Raw genomic sequence first — 8,673 nt, 5'->3', positions numbered from 1 at the left:
CAGGGTCTCAGTTTTAAACGACTTTGCCAAATCTAATAGAAGAATAAATTTAATATTGTAACCAATTATCTAGTTATTAATAAATATATGTGCATTAATAAGTAATAATTTTATACTAGTAGGTAGCTAATAAAAAAAAATATTTTTATTTGATGTGTAGGGGGGAGATTTTTGTTGAATATATTAAAGGACTTGAGCCCCCGCCAATGTAACTCCCTATTTGCGCCTATGCACAAAGTGTGGATATAATATGACAGATCATAGTATTCAATGCATTGGACAGAAAACTACAATAGTTAGAGGGTCAAATATGCATTTATTCATTGAAATATTCAATTGGGAAGGTAAGATTTGATAAACAAAACATAAAGGCTGGGCATAAACAAGTTAAAGCTCTGTTAAAAAGAACGCGCTATTTTAACTGTCGCAGTATAATAGCGTAACGTGACGTGAGAACGCCGACGTTTTATTAAATTACAAAATTACATGCAACGTTATATAACGCGTTCTATTTTGAGAGACCTTAAAATTTAAACTACTTTTACTGAGTAATAATAGTTAATACTAGTTTTTTTTAGTAACTTTAACGATAATGAGTAAATATTTTTTTCAATTATTTGTAGTAACTTATGACCTAGTAACCTATTGTTTCTCTAATTATATTATGAGTTTATCAATACAGGTTAATAAACTAATGATATTTGATGTATATATTAAAATCATATATACATTTGTATTAATTATTATTTATTATATACTTGCATCTTTATTAACTTAACATAACAATAATTAATATGCCCTGCCTTTCCAAAAAGGATTAATATAAAAAAAAATTAATCAAAAATCGTCAAAATCGCTATAATAAAATATTATGAATTATTAAAAATATGATTTTAGGAGAAAATGTTAATGAATATAGTTCAGAGGTTCTTCCTCAACTAGAGATTCAATTGAAAAATATTCCTCTGAGGTTCTACAATATTCGGGGAAAAGTTTTGAACTTAGAGGAGTTTGTAGTTATGGCCGTGGACTTAGTCGTCTTAGAACATCCATAGGTCACTATTTGATATTGTGTAAACGTGGACCCCACAACTAGGAAATATACGACGATCTACAGAATAAACCAAAGGCTGTAAAAGAAACCACCACAGTTCAGTGGTGGAATGTATTGATTTAACAATGATGTATGTTTTTTGTGTATGTGTACACCATAACTACATGAATTAATACATCAAAGTCAGAGATGGTCTCCAGTAGCAAATTGGATGCCAATTGTGCATTTTAAAGATTGAATTTAGAAAATCTCCAATAGTTTTCAAAAGCGTCAGGAAAAATCCTAAAAAAGCAACGGAAAAACAGGAATTTTTATTCAAACCCAGTTTTCGACAAAAATGATTATTTTATTTTACAATAACTCAAAAAATAATAAGTTTAAAAACATAAAATTTTCACCAAATATTTAATATATTAAATATAACGAAACGTTTCGCCAACACCGCCCGTTAATTTTTGCGATTCTGGAGAAATGGATGACATGCAAATTGCGAAATTGGTCATGCAAATTCATGCTAATTACGTGCTAATTATTGATAGAAAAAAAAATCAAATTTTCTTAATGAGCGGTGCTGACGTAACGCACGTAGTTTTAGTCGATGTAATAATGTACGTGATCTCGTCGAACGTGTTTCATTGACATGGACGCTTTTACGGTACGCTGTGGACTTCGAAATCAGGATTCGCACGGATGTCGACTAATGATCACGGAGATAGGATGGTGGGATAACCGTAACCATCCCTACGTGTTATCCATGTGGTAGTACACGGTGAAATTCGAAAAAACCTAAGCAACTGCGGTAGCATACGTTCAATCACCACCTGTAGGTAACACTGATTCCGAACATTGTTGTGGCCAGTGGCGTAGCGAATAATATAGAAGCAAACGTTTTGTTAATGACCCACCCCGTCCAACCGATTGATACCACACTCGTAGTAATGCTCTCAAAGATGAAATATATTTATACTTATATGATACTATGCAATTCAAGAGTAAATTATAGTCGTTAAGACAATTGTTGTGGCACATCGTAGTGGTTGGTTTTATCAGAAATTACTAGACGCTGTAGTAGTAGTTGCTCAATGTGACAGTAGCTCGGTGTTGATGTTCACTGTACACCACTTAAGATTCGTAAACATTTGACCACCGCCTTCCAACACATCTAACCGACAACCGATAAGCGACCGAGTTGCATTTCACACCCCACCCATCTTTGTGTCTCGAAGCAACTACTCCTCGGGAATTTGGTTGTGGTCACAATAGGGTTAACGTGGTAACCCTGACAACATACGCAAGAAACCAGCGCGCCCAGATTCACGGTTGAGAAAAACTATAGAATTCCGAACGAACTTCCGAGATAGTTCCAATGTTAGGACGTAATCCTGCGCAGCCATTTGCGCCGAGTGTTTTATTTTTGTACCACAACTATTATTATTATTATTATTAATTTTTTTTCTCTGATCGTGCACGAACAATAATAATCCGTCCGTCACAACTGCACTTGAGACGAACGCTACGCCAAGCGTGTAATTAATTAACCATCTCGGCTGACGTCGTATTCTGTACACATGCATCGCGTACCTCGCGCCCTTCTCCTACCCATTCACCCACCCTTGGCCAGCTATCAGCTCGATCGGTCGGCCGACGGTGGTGGAACAAGACTTTCGCATGTCGAAAAGTCTTTCCTCCGCCACCACGCCCACCAACCCACCTCCACCGCGTCTTAAGGTGTCAAAGTTTCCAAGGGGTTTTTGTCCGACGCTCACTCCTCGATTCATCATCTTCAAAACTCCATGTAATAACGCGCGCGCCCTTCGTACACGAATCCGTATACATGTACGCGTGTTCCGGTTAGGATTTTCGCGCTGGTTTAATAAATCAAGACAATGGCTCTCGATGCCGCTGTCATTTCCCGATATCCGCAGTATTCGCGAGTGGAAATCTCTTTTACGTGGTTTTCCTCCACTCCCTCCCTACCCATCTCTTTCGCCCACAAGTATTTTAGAATAAGCGATATCGGTCGTCCCGCTATACAGCCTTATTCCTTTTCTTTTTTTACGCGCAACGCAGGGTATACTGTAAGGCCCTGTTGAGAATTGTTTGCGACGTTGAGAAAAAATGTTTGCACTGTTGGAAATACATTTTTATGTTGTTGATAATGTTATAATAATAATATTACAGGTGAGGAGGTTGGGGAAATGGTTTGAAAATTATATTTTTGAAAAACCATCGGTATCATAATCTTGTGAGAATTATGCGTATTTTAGTGAAGTGATTTTCAAATTTTTAATATTACATGTTAAATTATTTTACCAATGTATTATTTTAAAGATTATTTTTCGGAAGATTATTTTTAACCTTATCGGTACTTGCTTACGCTGAACATAAACATAGTTCTCATGTACTTGTATGATTTAATACTATGTATATTATATAATACACTATTTATATGCGTTATAAACATAACATAAGGCTAGGTTCACATGGTTCACATGGTTCAGTTAATCGCACATCGCGCGTTCAACTTTTGTGATCATTCACACAAGGCTGGGTAAGTTAATAATATTTTCTAACTCAGTTAAGTTAAATTAATTGAATTCATGTTCAATTAAGTTAACAATTAAGTTAATGCACATGAGAATTACATCAATGAAGTAAAAAATTAGTTAAAAAATATCATTAACTTTTCGTTTCTTTATTAGGATTGTTTTTAAGCACTCAAATGTCAAATTAATGGTAATTTATGTACCGTTTGTTTTTATTAATTTTTCATACAAATCACATATGATAAATATAATTTTAAAAAGTATGTTTTTTAATGTTTGATAACAGTATGAAAACTAAAAATAATAACTGCAGCTGAAAGTTAACTATAAAATTATATAGGCAATAAATGTATATAGATGATACAAAACATTAAAATAAATATGTAATATTATTATTTAATTTTATTAAAATCTAAACAAATAAAACAATACAATGGACAGGTTAATTAAAATACCTATAGAATCTCAATAAAAGAGTCATCTAAAAATATTAATCAGCAATTAAATTTCTTCTCTCATTCAATAATATTTAATAATATCATAAATTATCGAATAATTCTAATGATAATAGAGTACAATTATTATTAGGATTTATTTAGTCAATGATAATATGTACCTATTTTTGTAATATAGATTTACGGCCACTTCATGACAATGGTAATGTAATTCATGGATGACATGGCTATTTTTACTCAATAGTCTGATAACGGTTGAGTACTTTTCCCGATACCGGTGGGACCCTTATTAATTGTTAATACCGAGATAAATATTATGGTCTCATCTAAAAATTCTTCGAAACTTTTATTTTTATATTTTCTCAAATTCCATGAACTTGTTAGTGAATGCGGTATTTTAGAAAAAATATTTTTCTGGTCTTGAAAATCAAAATTAACTTAATTGGGATAAATGAAAAAAATAATACATTAATTTCAAGTTAATTTGTAAGGAAATGAGTTAAGTTAATAAGTTAAGTTAATTTATCAGTAATGAAATAATAAGTTAAATTAACTTAACTTTTAACTTATTAACTCGTTAATGCTCAGACTTGCATTCACATGGACGTGCAAACACCAACGATTAAACATGTTTCAGCAAAAAATTCTTGTTTATATTTTACATATTAGCATACAATTAGTATTATACATTTGACGAAAATTAACGTATCAGAAGTTATGTGTGGGTTACACATCGAAGATCGAGAAGACGAAGATAAAAGGAAGAAAGAAAATATTGGATCCATCCAATTTTAAAAACTAAACTATCATCAAGCCATTGTATTATATTACTTAGTATCCGAAGTTTAGGGATCATGACGAAAATTTTTTTAATTATTTTCGAATGTCAATTAAATAATTTGATGACCTGTTGGAGGCGTAACACGTTTCCACCAAAAGTAGATCTTTCCCTTTTCCACCAATACCCGTTCCAACCAAAAGTGTATCTTTCCCTTTCTTACCAAATGAGAATAGAATACTTATACTTTTCATGAGTTTTTCAAATTGATGTAAAATATATATAAATATACACACAATATAATTAATGCAGGGCTTTGCACCCGAACGTAACCCGAAACCCGAAACCTGAATTAACCCAAATAAATAGCATAACCCAAAACCCGTACACACAAAACCGATTGAAAAAATCAACACCCGTAAAACACCCGAAATAACCCAAAACCCTTATGATATATTTGAGTTAACCCAAAACCCGAATTATTAAACATTGAGTGGCATATCAATTTGTATGTATTTTTTGCAACTCATACAACTAAGACGATAAGAAGATAGTAGCTAGAATGAAACAATCACTAATGAACCGAACAGTGACGACGACAAGTTATTATATCGATAAAACAATAATAGGTTAGGTTATAGTAATATATTTTAAAATGTATAATTCTATGATGGCTAAAGTTATCGAAAGTAAACGTAGAAACAAAACACTAGAACTAAATAACTTTAAATTTTTTATTGGATCAGTTAACAAATATCAACTAATTATATATAGTTATAATTTACATAGGTAACTAAGGTATCGTAAACCATAATATATCATTTTTTCACCTTTTTATATCTGACCATTTTTATAAATGAAATTTAACATTTTCCAACCTATATTGCATATATTCTACAATGACTTTACATTGATTGAATTAATAGTATATGTTAAATAAAGTTATTTCTGTGCTATAGCTTTTAATTTAAGCGTAGTATACATTTATTTTGGGTAAAAACGTGGTCAATATCTCATTTGGTGGAAAAGGGAAAGGTCTACTTTTGGTGAAAACGGGCATCGCCCCCTGTTGGATATACTTTAAAAGTTCTGTTTGAATACTCACTAAACGACATATCCCATACAACTGGCTGTTTCTACTTCACTAATAACTAAATCCGTTTCGATGATCAATTTTTTAAATACAATCTAGATAAATTACACAAAATATTATGAGTCTATCCTTATTCGATGACCTAGAAGCTGATGAAAATGTACGATTTTTTTATTTAAAAACCGCTCGCAATGAAACGCGCATGTCAACCGTACGGTCCGATAATAATACATGATATTTCAATCTGCGGTCACGCGCGTGTTCGCACCTAAATAGATACTTATGTTGTTATCACGATCGACGCGCGTATTTACACATTATTATATCTCTTTTGATATAAAAAAAAGAAATTTACAATTTTTATTTGTAAACTAATATTTTAATAAATATAATTACTGTTTCAAGTGTCTACTTTATATTATTAATTAAATAAAAATGTCAATAAATTACTTTTTTTGGTTAGTTGGTTAAATAATTAATATTTTATAATATTCCAGTTTGATATATATATATAATGTAATATTGTAAACCCCTTCCTATCTCGTGGTCATTCCTATTTATAAATAGATTAGTAAATTAAAATGTTTTCCCCCCTCTTGAGAATTTTCCTATGGGTGCCCTTAGTTTTAAACGTGACTTGTGATAAAGGGAATTTAATACGTTGTTGACAAAAATCCTTTGAATAGACCATGGCACAATGTATACCGTTGCTTGCGCAAATCGAAATAGTCGAATTTCGCTGCGCATCATAATTAAATCGAAACGGTCGAACTGCACTTGGGTCGAAAATGTTCTGTTCGTACGTACAAAAAAAATTATATCGTATTATCATTTTAATAACCGGGATATATTAGAAAATAATTTTAGTATTTTTCAACAAAATTGTAGTTGTAATCGAACGGTGTATAAATTAAGGTATCAATGTCATCACCTACTACTACTGTACTACTACTCTCTGAGCGTAGGCGTTGCGAATGGTTTTCCTCATATAATACAGTTCAAACAAAAAATAAAAATACTCAACATATTTTCTTACGTATTATCAGTATTATTTAGACGGTTAATCATCAAAATTCCACATTATTAGATTTTTGTTTTTCAAAAAACATTAGCTATTATTTACTTTATTCTTTCGAACATATTTCTGGAACCTAGTGCGGTTCGACCATTGCTTTATTTGAACCTACAGTTTTAATTGCCTGTAATCGCAATTTGATTATGCCCCAGCACATGTACCATGACGATATTTTTTTTCACGATAAAGCGTAAATCATCGTAAACGTGACGGCAACACAGGGTTCTACCGCATGGACCGGCATGAACAATGATCGACAAAGGACACGGGAAACGTTCTTCATGCGATTTCGTCCAGTTTCTACGTTCGAAAACATCGACGACGTACGTCCATCGACGTTCTCGTTACGCACCTGAAATACCTCAAAAACATGTCGTGTCGACACTTCAAGCATGTTCTTTCCGTCGAAAAATCACGAAGGGGCAAAAAGAACGCAGTAAACGAACGAACACGTGAACTATAGACGAATGAGTTTTATTTGGAAAAAATCATAACAGCATATTATTACATTCATCGATCAGCATTCTTACAATACGGTAGAAATACAATTATCAGTTGACACAATACCGTTTTATTCCTGTGCGCGCGTGTAAATCGTCGACAAAAAACCGCTCCGCGCTCAGATTGCGTGTCAAGCGCCGTGCGATGTTGTTGGGCTCTGAATGTGGTCACGGTTTCCCAGTACAAGGACGATCGAAAATTTCTTACCCCTCCCAGATTTTTTGACAGCGAGTGGTACTTTACGGTCACGCGGAATCTCAGGTGTGAATCGCAGAGTGCACGCGCGTACGCCAAAAACAGAGAACTGCGCTTGACGCGCCGCGGCCGAACGAACGTGTCTCTTCTTGTCCCGTCAAACGCAGTTGTTGCAGTGCGGTGTCTGCGTCCGCGCAATATTTCGAAACCGACGGATAAGCACGGGATGTGACTGGGCACCGCAAACGCGCGGTCACGGAACGACACTTTGCACATAACGGTGTGCTGCAACAAACGGCGTCGACGGCAATGGGTAAATGTACGTCTAGAAGAAACGTTGAAAAATTAAAGAACAAAAAAAAAATAAATATAACGAAACGCCGCGACTGCCGTCCCGGCCGAATTGGTTAAGTATTCGTCGTTTAAAGGTACGGTGTCCAATGCGCGACCTGTCGCCGCGAGCAGTTATAATTTTCGGTCGCTGATGACCGACTGGTGTTCAATGCGCGACCGATCGTAGGTACTAGGTTCTAAATTTCGTCAGTAGCACGCCGATGTCTATCGAAGGTTGACGTAAAACGGTACCAACATGTCTGATAATGAGTTGCTGTGTATTTTGAATAATAATAAATTAATTATAAACTTACTAGAAGATGAGTTGGAAGATAATGAAATATTATTTTCGTATTTGTTGCCTAAAAAAAGGAATCCAATTGATTCCTTATTTTTAAACCACGATTTTGAAGGATATTTTAAAATCCTAATAAATAGACATTTGTTCGAAAATATCTTGGGGAAATTTCTTTCCATTTTGCATCTTTAATTAATAAATTAAAACATTGCATGTGTGAACAGTCATAAAGCTCTGGATATTTACGCACGGATTCAATAAAATGTTCATCTTCTTGTGATGTAAATGCTATAGCCGACATATTGACCCCGAGAACGAATCGTCGCGCTACACTGCTCTTATCGC

This window comes from Sipha flava, unplaced genomic scaffold (assembly GCF_003268045.1).
Source record: "Sipha flava isolate LNK unplaced genomic scaffold, YSA_version1 289_pilon_pilon, whole genome shotgun sequence".
Classification (NCBI taxonomy): Eukaryota; Metazoa; Arthropoda; class Insecta; order Hemiptera; family Aphididae; genus Sipha; species Sipha flava.
The sequence above is the reverse complement of the archived record's forward strand: the minus strand, read 5'-3'. Positions refer to the sequence as shown.